The sequence below is a fragment of the Choloepus didactylus genome, chromosome 13, assembly GCF_015220235.1.
Source record: "Choloepus didactylus isolate mChoDid1 chromosome 13, mChoDid1.pri, whole genome shotgun sequence".
NCBI classification, from domain to species: domain Eukaryota; kingdom Metazoa; phylum Chordata; class Mammalia; order Pilosa; family Megalonychidae; genus Choloepus; species Choloepus didactylus.
This window is the reverse complement of record NC_051319.1, coordinates 3188592-3203155: the sequence shown is the minus strand read 5'-3', so window position 1 is coordinate 3203155 and position 14564 is coordinate 3188592. Positions and strand designations below refer to the sequence as shown.

General features: G+C 40.3%; 1 protein-coding gene across 7 annotated transcripts in view; it reads right to left on the bottom strand.

Annotated features, from left to right (window-relative positions):
* MAST4 (microtubule associated serine/threonine kinase family member 4) overlaps window positions 1-14564 on the bottom strand; it is a 674031-nt gene that overhangs the window by 496743 nt on the left and 162724 nt on the right. The window lies entirely within an intron of this gene.

Sequence of the window (14564 nt, the reverse complement as noted above, 5' to 3'; positions counted from 1 at the left end):
ACATTCATGTGCATGTACATGTATCAGACAGTTATAAAGGACAAGATAGAAACACAAATGTGTTCAGACATTCACAAAAATTCCAACTGCCTCAGGAAAAGGCCAACTTTGTAGAAATTTAAGAACAGAAAAGATTCGAGTAACACTGCTCAAAGCCAGGCATTTTCAGGGATGCTTCGAGATTTCTTTTGTTTTATTTTGTTTTCATAGGTAGAAAAGTGGTCACCTCTTTATACCTGTGTGAACTTTTTCAGATTAAAGCCATCATGGCCATATTTACAGGAAAGAGAAATTCAGGGACTAGGTCATCCATTTGACTGCTTATGTACTACAGCATATTCAAAACTACTGATCAAGGAGAAATTTGACCTTGCCTGTAAGCAACTCCTCCCAAATTAGTTGAGCTAGAACAGACCTCATTGGCTCAGCTTCCACAGGATGTCAACCCTCCCTCAAGCTCAACTGTACTCATTAGTAACACAGGATTTCATGCGCTTAGTACCATCACAAACTCACTGGCAGTCAGTATTTATTATAGGACAACATTTTACTGAGAGGTCCTTGAAGAACCAATGGTACATCCAATCCAGAATCAAGCCAGATCAGTAGAGAAAAGAGATTCCAAGTGACACTTAAAAAAAAAAACAAAAAACAAAACAAATAAACAAGGTGGTGTACTTACTGTAAGTTATTTGTTGAATTGCTGTCTGTTACATGAGTGTCCTATTTAGGAGAGTTGCCAGAAGGAATCTGTCTAGTGTTAGACAGTTTATACTTAAATCATATGTACAATGAATTGTCACAAGGCAAAGCTGAACTGTTACACATCAGCTACTAGAAAATGCAGTACCAAATCAGTGACCCAACTGAGTCAGATCATTAAACAATTGCTTCCTTCTTGGCTACATTTTATGTCTTTCTCCCAATTTTTTTCTTTTTTCTATCTTTTCTTTTTTCAAATTTCAGAAGAAAATTCACAACTACAGAAAAGCGCAACTAAAGAATAGTTCAATGAACAACCACATTCCCTTTGCCAACTGGTGAATTAACCTTTTACCACATTGCTTTCCACTCTCATCTCCTCCTCCTCCTTCCCCCCACCTCTCTCTCTCTACACACACACACACACACACACACACACACACACACACACACACACACACACACACACACGAGCACACAGCAAGTTAGCTGCAGGCATTATGGATCTACCCCTAAATACTTTAGCATGCATCTTCTAAGAACAAGAACATTCTCTTAAATCTCCTGTCTTGTGTCCTACACATCCTTATAAGGTGCCTCAAATCCTCTGTGAACAAGGTAAAGCATAAATATGTTTAAAAATATAAAATACTGTTATGTCATATAGTGTTAATACTAAAATTTTGTTCTTTTATGTTAAAAGAAACACTTGCATCCACTAGGTGGCAGTGTGCCATAGACATTCAACAAAAACTTCCCTGTAGCTACCAGTTCACAGAAATGCACCCAGAATGGGTGACTCCCCCCTCGGAGCAATCAGGTGAGTTAGGGTCCGCTCTACTTACTGTTATTTTATCTTAATTACTAGTGGCAGCTGCATAAAATAAAAATATTTGCTGTGTAAGGTTCATCAACTTCTGCTACTTATTTTTCACCTGAAGTCCAATTTTTTAGCATGCAGAAGTACAATCAATTACTGTAGGAAAGACTGTTATATCACAAATTAACAGAGGGTAGAAAAATAAGCAAAGGAAAGAAGATAACTCCTAAACAGTAATTATGTGATTTCCTTACATATTTTCCAACAAGGCCATAAAAGACATGAAACAAATGGGAAGAGAAAGAAACCAAGGAGAAGGTCTAGGAAAAAAAGAGAAAATCTGTCACCACACACATTTAGTCACAAGCTATTAGTTCACAAGCCAGGGTTTTTAATCAGAATCACAACCCCATGAGGGGAATATTATTTTAACTCCAAGAAAATAGAAGCAGTGAACTATGAGGGCTACAAATGTTTCCAACACAATATAAGTAAAAAAGCCTATAAGCATAGTGCAATGTTCTAAGATCCTATTTCCTTCTTCACATCAAATGAAACTCCCAACAGGGTTCTCTGTAAGTTGTTCATTTTTCCATATTTGCTATGTTGTCACTGGCTCTACTACTCTCTCTACAATTAGTCAAAGCTTCTCAAAATGGTCCACTGCAGCCCTAAAATTTACTTTTCATTTTTTGTCCTGATTCAAACACTCACGATCCCTTTAAAAAACATTTCAACATACTCTAGAGCTTATGGTAGACATCAAACATGCCACTTTGTACCCTGCCCTTTAAAAGATTTCCATTTAATGTTTTCCAGCTTTTTCAAACTCCCAAAGCCTTCATACAACAAGGAGTTCAACTAAAGACAGAGGTTGTCGTTAAACTCTTACTGATGTTCAAGGGCAACTAAGCCTGGGCTTGTCACACTTGCTTTAAACACCTCTAAATTCTCTCACTAACCACAGAGTGGAGTCCTAGAGAGCAAGACTCCATACGGTAGTCACATACTTACCTGCACACTCCTGTTCACACAGTATCCTGGATTAAAACCCATTCTCCAGATACATGTCCTTATTCCATTCACCCATAGCAAATATTGATTCTTGCTGAACTGTATTTACTCAAAACGTTCTGTTAGTTTTCACAACCTCCTTTAGTTCCAAGAAGGGTTGCATTTGCTGAATGTATTAATGTACTTAGAAGTCAGACATGGTAGTCTAACATAGCTACATCTGAGTGATGTACAACTGTTCTTTGCTAGCAGTTTCATCATCACAAACATGTAAGTAAAGGCCCTTGGAAAGTGTGGGACTCCGGCTCTCTCAAGCCCCAAGGATGAAACATCATTCTATAAATGACTCTCAGACTTTGAAATCTAATGGAGTTTGCCCTGCGGGTTTTAGGAACCGTTTTTGTCCTTTAAACCCTATTTTCCTTTCAGTTTTCTCCTTGTGGCAATGGGAATGTTTATCCTATGACTTTCCCTCCTTCGTATATTAGAATAGATAACTTATTCTAAGTTTCACAGGTCCAGAGCCAGAGGGGAATTTTTGCTTTTGGACAGACCACATGTGACTGACTTTGATGAGATTACCTATTGTTACTGAAATGATTTAAGTTTTTGTGATACTGTGATGGAATGAATGTATTTTGCATTTGGAAAGAATATATTTTCCTGGGGTCCAGGGGGTAGAATGTGCCAGTTTGTATATATTATGTCCCCCAGAAAAAGCCATGTTCTTTGATGCAATCTTGTGGGGGCAGAGGTATTCGTGTTGATTAAGTTGGAACGTTTGGATTAGGTTGCTTTCATGGGATGGGACCCACCCAACTGTAGGTGATAACTCTGATTGGATAATTTCCATGGAGGTGTGGCCCCACCCATTCAGCATGTGCCTTGGTTAGTTTACTAGAGCACTATATAAGAGCTCAGACAGAAGGAGTTTGCTGATGATGATGCAGAGACATGCTTAGAGTTGTGGACCCCTGATGTCAGCTGCAGCTGAGAGATATTTTGAAGACGGCCATTTAAAGATGATACAGACCTTTTTGAGAATGTCATTTTGAAATGCAGCCATGTGCCTTCCCAGCTAATGGAGGTTTTCTGAATGCCAATGGCCTTTCTCCAGTGAAGGTACCCTATTGTTGATGCCTTATCTTGGGCACTTTATGGCCTTAAGACTGTAACTCTAACCAAATGAACTCCCTTTATAAAAGCCAATCCATTTCTGGTGTTTTGCAAAACGGCAGCATTAGCAAACAGGAACAGTCCCCTACAGCAACTAGTAAATAGCCAGGAACAACAAGAAAATAGTCTGGAACAACTGATGGGGAGACATCCGTGACTGGACAACATCGTACACCAGTCAGGAATGGGTGGAATGGCTGAGACTGCAGAGAAGGGAAAGGGGGTAGAAAGAATAATGAGGAAATAATCACTGAAAATTTCCCATCTGTTATTAAAGATACAAAAATTACAAAAGAGATATAAAATTACAGATCCAAGAAGCGCAACGTACCCCAAACAGAATAGATCTGAGTAGACCAACTCCAATAAATTTAATAATCAGATTATCAAATATCAAAGACAAAGATAATTTGGAAGGCAGCAAGAGAAAAGCGATCCATCACATACAAAGACTATTTGTGGATTTCTCAGTAGAAACCACGGAGGCAAGAAAGCAATGGCATGATATATATGTAAGATACTGAAAGAGAAAAACTGCCAACCAAGAATTCTATAGCTGACAAAACTGTCCTTCAAAAATGAGGGAGAGTTTAAAATATTTTCAGACAAACAGATACTGAGAGAGTTTGTGAATAAGATACATGCTCTACAAGAAATACTAAATGGAGCACAAAAGGCAGATAGAGATTGAGATTTGGAGAAGAGTGTAGAAATGAGGACTATCAGTAAAGGTAGAAAGAGAGAGAGAGAGGAAAAATAAAAATAAGATATGACATATAAAATCCAAAAGACAAAATGGTAGACAGTAGACATTACATGAGTGAAATTAGCCAGAAACAAAAGGACAGATACTGTATGATCTCACTAACATGGACTAACACTGATGAGCAAAATTTGAGAGTTGAGAACACAAGTTATCAGGAGATAGAAAGAGGTTGGAGATCGGGCATTTGATACTGAAGGAGGATAGAAGGTTCAACAGGGTTAACTGTATAGATCCAGAAATGGAATGGATAGCATAATAGTGTGTGACGGGAACACAATATTGTAAGTACTCTGAACAAAGAGGAGTGTGAGTATGGTTGAAAGAGGAAGGCTAAAGGCAGGTATGACACCAGATGGAAAGACAGAAGATAAAGACTGGGATTGTATAACTTAGCAAAACCTGGAGTGGTCAAAGATGGTGAATAAATGTATAAATAAAAGAATGTTTTTAAAAGAGGGAGAAAAAATGAATGTCAACATTGCTGGGTGTTGAAAATTGGACGGTATAGGGGAAAAAATACAATCAATACAAATTAGAGTCTACAGTTAGTGGTAACATTGTAAGACGATTCCATTAATTGTAACAAAGGCAATAGACCAAAGCTAAATGTCTATAAGAGGGGGATATAAAGGAGTGATATGGGATTCTTGGTGGTGGTGATATTGTCTGACTTTTCATTGTATTTTATTTTTATTTTCTTCTATCTTTTGTACTTTTCTTTTTCTTTTCTTCTTTTCCTCTTTCTTTGGGGATGAGATGGAAATATCCTTGTATATATATTGTGGTGGTGAATGCATAATTATGTGATTACACTGGGAATCACTGATCGTTTACTTAGGGTGGATTGTATGGTGTGTGAATAAAACTGTTAAAAAAATAAACAGAGGGATACAAGTGCTGGAAAAAATGTGGAGAGAGGGATGTGACTGTTCACTGTTGGCAAGGAAGTAGAATGGCACATCCCAGCTGGAGGGCAGGGTGGTGGTTCCACAGGAAGCTAACTATGGGGTTGCCATATGGTCCTGCAACCCCATTACTGAGTATACATTTGGAAGAACTAAAAGCAGGGACATGAGTGTACATTGCACACTGGTGTCTATGGCAGCCATATTCAGGATTCACAATGGATGAAAGTGGCTTAAGGGTAAATCAACTGATAACCAGAATGGTGAACTGTGGTGTATGCACACGATGTAATACCAAATAAAGGCAAAAAGAAATGAAGTTGTGAGGTATGCACCTAGATAAATGGACCATGAGGACAATATGTTAAGTGAAATAAGCCAGAATCAAAAAGACAACATTATAACACCTCACTAATATGGACTCACTATAATGTGTGAACTTTGAGAACTGAATCTGAGAGCATACGTTTTCAGGGGAAGGCTTATGGTAAAGGTTCCTAGACTGTAAGTCTTACAGCAGTCGTATCTATTCATTAGTTGTAATGTTTATCTCTAAATTCTGAGATGCTAAGCTAGTCAGTCCCTGTAATTTCAGGTATCTGTATGACACCTGAGACTCAGAGCCAGAGTTCTGCAGCTATTAATGTCAGCATTACCACATACAGAAAATGTTAAAAAAGCTGAAAAAAGAGATCAGACTTCAATGAGAGATATGAACAAAATGGACTTGATTAGAACCAAGATAATCCAGACTAAAAGGAAAAGGGTGATACTGACTGTGTTTTAAAATCTCAACTTCTGTGTGAGACCAAAGGAAGAGATGTTTATTTGGTACAAAATCTGTACTTTCTGTAGCATGATATATAATTTAACTTGTATAGTCAGTTTATTCAAACACCATAATTACATGGAAGCTTGAATGGGGGGTGAGATCTGGTTGGTTTATACATGTTAACATGAAACCGTGATACATCCCAGAGTGATTTGGAAAGAAAATAAAAAGTATTTGCAAAGCCCCCTTGAGGGTCTAGGGAAATTAAACTTCCCCACCTGGGGAATTCCTGATAGTCTCGCAAGCATTGGGGACTACCACTGTAGTAGGCCAAGTCCTCAATCTTGGGGCTTGCCCTTATTTTACTGCAAAGGAGAGGCTAAGCCTACTTATAACGGTGCCTAAGAGTCACCCCCAGAGAACCTCTTTTGTTGCTCAGATGTGGCCTCTCCCTAAGCCCATGTGGCAGGTAAACTCACTGCCCTCCCCCCTACATGGAACATGACACCCAGGGGTGTAGCTCTCCCTGGCAAAGTGGGACATGACTCCAAGAGATGAACCTGGACATGCCATTGGGGATTGAGAAAATCTCCTTGACCAAAAGGGGGAAGAGAAATGAAACAAAATAAATTTTCAGTGGCTGAGAGATCTCAAATGGAGTCGAGAGGTCATTCTGGAGATTATTCTTATGCATTATATAGATATCCCTTTTTAGTTTTTAATGTATTGGAATGACTAGAAAGAAATACCTGAAACTGTTGAACTGCAACCCAGTAGCCCTGATTTTTGAAGTTGATTATATAACTATATAGCTTATACAGTGTGACTGTGTGATTGTGAAAACCTTATGGCTCAACTCCCTTTATCCAGTGTATGGACAGATGAGTAGAAAAAAAGAGGGGGCAGTAAATGAATAATGGGAGGGGAAGGGAAGAAGTATGAGATTTTGGGTGTTTTTTTTTATTTTAATTTTTATTCTTATTTTTTGGAGTAATGAAAATGTTCAAAAAATTGTTGAGATGAATGCATAACTATACAGTGATACTATGAACATCTGTCTGTACACTTTGGATGACTGCATGGTATGTAAATATATCTCAGTAAAATTACATTTTAAAAAATGGTTCACAGGGAAATTAAACTAATTACAATTTTACGGGCATTTTATGTTTATGGCTATGGGGAGAATCTGGTTGAAACTGCTTTAAAATTATTTGGGGCTATAATTTTCATAGCCAGGCTCTGGAGCAAAGAACTCTGGGGGCATGATTCCCATTGTTTGGAGGATTTTCAGCATGTGTGAGACAGAGTGCAATACAGTGGTGAGGAATCTTGGCTCTGGATTTGAATCATCAGGGACAGAATTCCAACTCCATCCCTTGGGCAAGCTACTTACCTTTCTTTGAAGTACCATCCCAGTGGTTGTGAAGACACAGAAGATGACGGATGACAAGGGCTTGATACAGTGCTGGGCACATATAAGACCCAGTAACTCATAATGTTGGTAATAATGGTCACAGTGGCCCTGGGCTCTGTCCCAAGTCCCCCCTTCCCTTAGCTTGTTGAATGGTAAAGCAGCTGGCTCTTTATTAACCCAGCCCCTCCCAGGGACACCTCTCGGGATCTCTTAACTCCCCACTGCTCAAGAAATATAGAAAAGAGAAAATATTCAATGTTCTGAGCAACTGCTTGAAAAATATAATCCCTTTCCCCCAGCATCTTAAAATCTAGCTATAAACTTAGTCAGCCCACTGAGCGAGCTATACTCCTGAAACACATTGCACTGAGATCCATTTAATTGATTTTCCTGACATTCATTTTGGATTATGCCATCCAGAACGCATGCTTCCATTTAATGATATTGTAAGGAACAGCCTATAAAATCTTACCACTCTGTTCTAAAAAACATATAATGAAGGGCCTCTATTATACAGTACCCTCCTTATCAAGACCCATCATTTTTTTTAAAATATTTATTAAGCAGCCACTGTGTCCCAGGTATCATTCAGGACACAGCAGTGGACATAACAACAGTGAACAAACCTAAAAACCCCTGCCCACTTGGAGCTTCAAACTAGTTGGGAAGAGTGAGTTGGCAGGAAAAAGATGGAACGCTACAGGGAATCCTTTTAGTTCTCTACTCTAGAAATAGTTGTGCTTCTGCAGGGTTATGGGTACTTTTTATCCTGGAAACCCCATGAACTCTCTATGTAACTAATCATCTTTCTCAGCTTAAGCCACTAGAAATCACAAGGCAAAACCTGCCAGCCCATCCCCAGCAAGTGTGACACGTCCTGTCTCCATCACGACTTCATGGACTGGTTTGCTGCACCAACCTCCCTCCTGATATCACCTTACCCTCTACTGGTCTCAGCTGGTGAGGACTTCGCCCCTTAGGGGACGTCTGGCAGTCAGGAGACATTTTGGTCACAACTTGCTGGGGGTGGGGGGGATGGGAGGAGAAGGGGGGTGACGGGGGGGTAGCAGAACATGTATATTGCTGTTATCTACTGGTTAGAGGCCAGGGATGCAACTAAACATCCTACAATGCATAGAAAAGTCCCTACAACCAAGAATTATCTGGCCCAAAATGTCAGTAATGCCACTGCTGAGAAACCCTGCTCTATACTTTTATCTATCTTCATCTGTTTTTTAGTTATTTGTCTTGCTGAGCTATGTGTATTACTGTAGGTCACCTTAAAATCTTTTGAGAACAAGGAAGAGGATAGAGGGAGAGCATAGAGAGGATCTTAGCAAAATTGCTCACGTCAACAAGGTTTGGTAAGTGAGTAATTTCCTGGGCAGCATTAATTTACTCAAACTATTTAGCTGCTTATTACAATTCACTTTGTCAACGAACATCCATGTTCTGAAAAATAATACATCAATAGAATATATTTAAACTGGATGATGTCCTAGACACTAATGTATCATTTTCCATCTTCAGTCTCATAATTAATTCTTTGAATCACAAACTGCAATTAGCAGTATAAAAACTGTTTCAGAAACATACTAAAATGCATTATTAGATCAAACTATGAGGCATTCACCAAAACAGAGCTGTACCACCAGTTTCATCTATTTAGAGAATTGATTTTCTTTCTTCCCTTCCAAGAGAAATATGTAAATTAGCACTTTGATACCACTATCTCACTTTTGTCTGTCAACCCAACTTCAAAAAAGTCAATTCCTTTGCTTACGAACATCTCCACACCACACACACACACACACACACACACACAATGACCACTTGAGCAAAGCCCCAAGGGCAGAGTACCACACAACAACATTTAAATGTAACTGACTGTGGTACACATTAAACAATAAACTCAACAGTCTAAAGACGTAAAAAAATATTTTTTAAGCTAATATATTACAGTTTTTAAAAACATAGCATTTGTGTGTATAGTTATCCATGAATCACTTCTCAAAGTTTGGCTTAGGAAAAATGACACCGAGGAAAATATCACAGGGAATATAATAATTTGAACTTTGCCTATATATCATCTGTTTTCTTGTCACTTTAATATTCTAGATGCTGCCCTGACCTTTATTTAGGGATCTGATTTATGCCTGAAGTTGTTTACTTATCCGAAGTCATTAAATTCCCCAGGGACCATCATGTCCTCATCAGCCACGCAGCTAATGATTCTGGCTGTGGTTAACAAACACTAAGAGCAGATACTCCTCGGCACTCATCTTCCCTCCACTTAAAGTAGGGAAAATTCTCACGAGATACACCAAACTTGAAAATTCACTCCCAATTCAGTAGTATTATTATTGCCATTTTACCAGTGACGAAACAGATTCAGAAAAACTAATCCTTCCAAAGTTATCAGCTAACTAGGAGGTACCACAAGGAATGAAGTTCAAGATTCCTAACTCCAAAGTCCATGTTCCTTGCACTTCTCCAAACCCTCTCCCGGAGAGGGAGGGGCTCAAGGTGACAACATATATAAAAACCCCAGAAAGTTAACCCTAACTTTCTCTCACATCCCTGGCCCAGGAAGACTCCCCAGAGAAGACTGGATTCTCGGTAGAAGAGACCTAAAAAATCCTCTGAAGTCTAATTTCCTGGTTATCTTCGGACCAATCAAGAAGACTACCCAGGTGTACAAAGGTAGCCCAAGCAGGAATCAGACCAGACCCAAATTTCCTGACTTGCAGTGGAGTGTCTTTCACACCATGCCACTATGCTTCCGGAAACCCACAGGATTCATCATTCTGTGATCAACTACTTGTATGAGTTTCTATGATTTTTTATTCATAGATGCTCTGTCAACCCAGAGCCAGCTAAAATATCTTTTTATCCAAGTATCTACCAGGCCAGAAGTACTTAAAACCAGCATTAATAACAGTAGGAAGGGGTTGACTTGCACTTACTTGCACTTTATTATGTTTTCCTCAGGTGCCCAGAAGCCAGTCAGGAAGGAGCACAGAGTAGTATTTAAACACTTGCTGATTTTCCTTCTGGCCTGGGGTTGTCAAACTCACCCAGCTCCCCAGTGTCCTGAGATGGAGAGAGAGACAGAGCAGCATCCCCACCACATACCATGCCCGAGAACTTTAAGATACTAAACTATCCTTCTTTGGAACCAACTGCTGTACAGTGAGACGGGTGCTAAAGGATCTGGTCAGGGAAGCACCTTCTATTTCCAGAAGGATGAAAAAACTGGAGAGGAGTGGCACAAGCTGCATGAAGCACTGGTTTGAGGCAGGACTACACATGGGACTGTATTCGGTGGCTTATCAGCCACATAAAGGTGGAAAAGTTGTATTTTCATCTATGAGAAAAAAAAAAAAAAGAAAAATCTTCCTCATAGGGATCTCGTGGATAAAGTTAAGCAACCAATATAAAGCTCCTATTACCTGGTACACAGAAGGCACTCAAATGTGGATTCTTTTTCCTCTTTCTACCCTAGTTGATTTCATCAGATCCATAAAGAAAAAATAATCAAGGCCTGGACTTCTGTTTAATAACATCCACTGGAGCTCAAAATAAACTTCATACAAATTTCTGGGAAAAATCTTCAACATGAACTCTTCTTATAAAATGTGTGTAAGCTCTTTAACTGGACAAACACCAAAAAGTTATATTCATTCCATGAACTTACATTAAGAGGAAAAATGGACTGTTTGAGCAAGTCCACAGTGGATAGCAGTAGCAAACTGAACTCTGACCCAAGAGGCAAAATAAATGTTGTTAAGAAAAACATTCTTAAGACCCACAAGTCACGAGTTCTCAGCAGCTTAGGGGCCTTACCTGGTTAAAACGGAAATAATTTAGAAAGAGGCGGAAAAAACAAGAATTGAGAAATTGGCAAGTGGTGAGAGAACTGAAAGGAGGGGTAAAAGGCTCCGGGAGATGGGAAGGGGGGAGTGGATGCAGGGCCAGGCAAACTATTTTTATTAGCTTTATTTCTTCTTAAAGGGGAAAAAATAACCACAGAATAGGAAGGGAATGTAGAAGAAAAAGAAGGAAAGGATTGAAGAAATAAGGAGAGGGAGAGGAAGAGAGATAGAGGGGAAAGCGATAGAGTAAGAAATGTCCAGAAAATACAATGCCCAACTTGGCTCTCCATCCTGAGTTACCTAAAGCAGGGTCATGTCACCTATCCATCACCTCTAGGTGCATCCCACCATAGAATCTAAGACCATCCTTTAGCAAAAATAAAAAATAAATAAGACATTAAGACCTTAATAAATAATTCCCATAATAAAGAAATAAATTCCAAGACCTTAAGAAGTCTGTAGGTCTCTGGCTCATACTCCTGATTTCTATCTGAACTTGATAGCCCACAGCCAGGTTCCTGCTTCTCTCTACCTTGTATTCCCAAAACTCTAGGTCCGGGGGCCTCCTTTGTGCCCAGGGTCTCACGCTGACTGGTTCCCTGCCTCTGGCCAGACTCTACATGGCTATCGGGCCTCAGAGCTACCCACCTGCCCAATACACTGCCAAATGTTTGCCCGCCTTTGCCAGGAGGCCCACCCAGGACTTAGGGCTCGCTTTAGAACTTTAAGTAATGGTGCTGATATCCTTTGTCCAGTTCTGGTCCTGCCTTCCAAGGACTGAATCTCAGAGCTGAGTCTCAAGCAGCCTCTACTACCTTAGTAGGCCGGCCTAGACCCCAGGCCCTAAGAGTCCAGGCCAAGCCTAACCCACTAACCCTTCCAGGAGAGCAAGAACCAGAGACACATGGAAAGGAGAAAATGACAGAAAGACATATAAGATGGAAGAAGAGGAGAAAATGCAATGAGAGAGAAAAAAGGGAAAGGAGAAAGAAGAGCAATTAAGAGCTTAGAAGATTCTGCAAAAAATGAATCCATCTTCACTTTTCTTCATACTCGACCACTCACATGTGTTATGAGCACAAGTAACTTCATTAAACTGATGACACTGTCCTCTGAAATTATGACTGGCTGACCAAATGTTATTCCTAGCTCCTTGTACATTTTTAGCCATTCTTCATGAAAAGATCTGCTTGCCATGAAGAAAGCTCTTCTCCCGGTACAACAAAGGACAAATCGAGATGTTTCCAGCAACCATGTGAAATCAGGTAAGAAGATTTTGCTTTGGGGTATAGGTTCATAACCCCAGCTAGAAGAAGTGTGCACTAGAAGCCACAGGGTAGTAAAAACATGCAGAAGCTAAGTCACTGTCAAGAATGCCTTGGATTCTCAAAGCAGCCCCCAAGGATTGCACTGACTTCCATAAATAAGACCAATGCAGCAACCAGAAACGAGCTGAAGAGGTTTAAGAGCTTTATCATATTCTTTAATTACCACGTCTGCAAACAGTAATTCTAAAACTACTATCAAAATTACTCCTAGTCTTAGCCAATAAGAATCAGCAAGACTGTTTCCTTTTCCCATGAAAACAATACATAAGAACCCCAAGGAACAACCTGACAAGCTAAGGAGCCAAACTGTCTCTACCTCCAAAAGTGTGAATGCACTGACATCTCATGATGCAGGAAAATACACTTGGACAGATGAACAAGCAACTTTATGGTCAGCATCTGACCCAGCTCCATATCCCATGCCCCAGGACTTTATATTCCCATTCTTGCCTGCAAATTGCTGGTTTACCTAAAGATTAACAAAACCTATTTCACAACCTAAAAAAGCATAGCTCTGATTTAGGAGGCTTTTTGCCCATTTGACTCCTCTGGCCGGCTGGCAAAGTAAAAGAATCCCCCTTCCACTTGTACCATCATGGCTACTGGAAGCCAGATTACCTCCCTGCAGGACTATACATTTTTCTTTGTCCTCTAGTTCTACATATTCCATTAGAGCTTACAGCCAGCACCCTCAGCCCCTCACTGCTGTCAGGCCCCTTTCCTACCAAGTTCAGTCCACAATGGCCACTAAAGATGTATACCTCACCTTCATCATTCATTGGCATTCCATTTTATTATTATTTAAATACTGCCTATGGCTGGATTTCCACCACAACAGCAGAGTTGAGCAGTTGTCACAGAGACTCTATGTCCCATTATGTCTAAAATATTTATTATCTGGCCCTTTACAAAACAAGCTGGCTGGTGCCTGATTTAGTCAATGGATTCACTGAGCATCTATTATGTGCGAAGCACTGCTTAGGCAGTAAGTAAAGCCAAGTTCCTTTGTTCAGATGTTCATAAAAGCCAGATGTGGTACAGAGAATGACCACAGGGTGGTCAGACAGAAGTTAACTCCGAAAGGGGGATATCTGAGCAGAGCCCAGAAGATAGCAAAGGAGTGAGCCACGCAGGGGCAAGGCACTTCCAGCAAGGGAACGGGAATGTCAAGAACCAGAGCCCTGAAGTGGGAGTGAGCTCAGCATGCTTGAGAAAGAGTAAGGCAAGGCAGTTGGGAACCCAACTTTTCCCATCGCCACAATCTGCCATTCCCTCCCCTACTTGGGCACACTGCACCTCTTTGTGCCAGGCATCACACTAGGTGCTTTAAGGACATTCTTTCATTTAACCTTTAAAACCACTCTCTGAAGTGGTATTATGTTCATCCCCATTTTACAGATAAGGAAATTAAGGCTTAAGGAGCTTAAGTAACTTGCCCAAGGGAGTGACAGGAAAAACCGAGATCCACAGCCAACTGCAGACTCACGCTATTAATGTATTGTTCCCATTCCATTCTCATGCAGTGAGCACAAGCACTGTCTGTCATCCGTCTATAGACCAACAGCAAAAAGTTCCTGCTGTGCCCGGTCCACGTTGGCACAGGCCAGCTGGGCAGGTAGAAGAGAGCTTCACAGCCTGCTTCCTTTCCACTCTGCATTTGTTGACCACGTTCTCACTGAACTTCTCCACTTCCTCCACCCCTAATATTTGATAAACCTCCTAAGCCTACGTCCACAAACCAACAGCCATACTGTTAAAGACTCTCTGAGCAAGGAAACTGCTTGCAAAA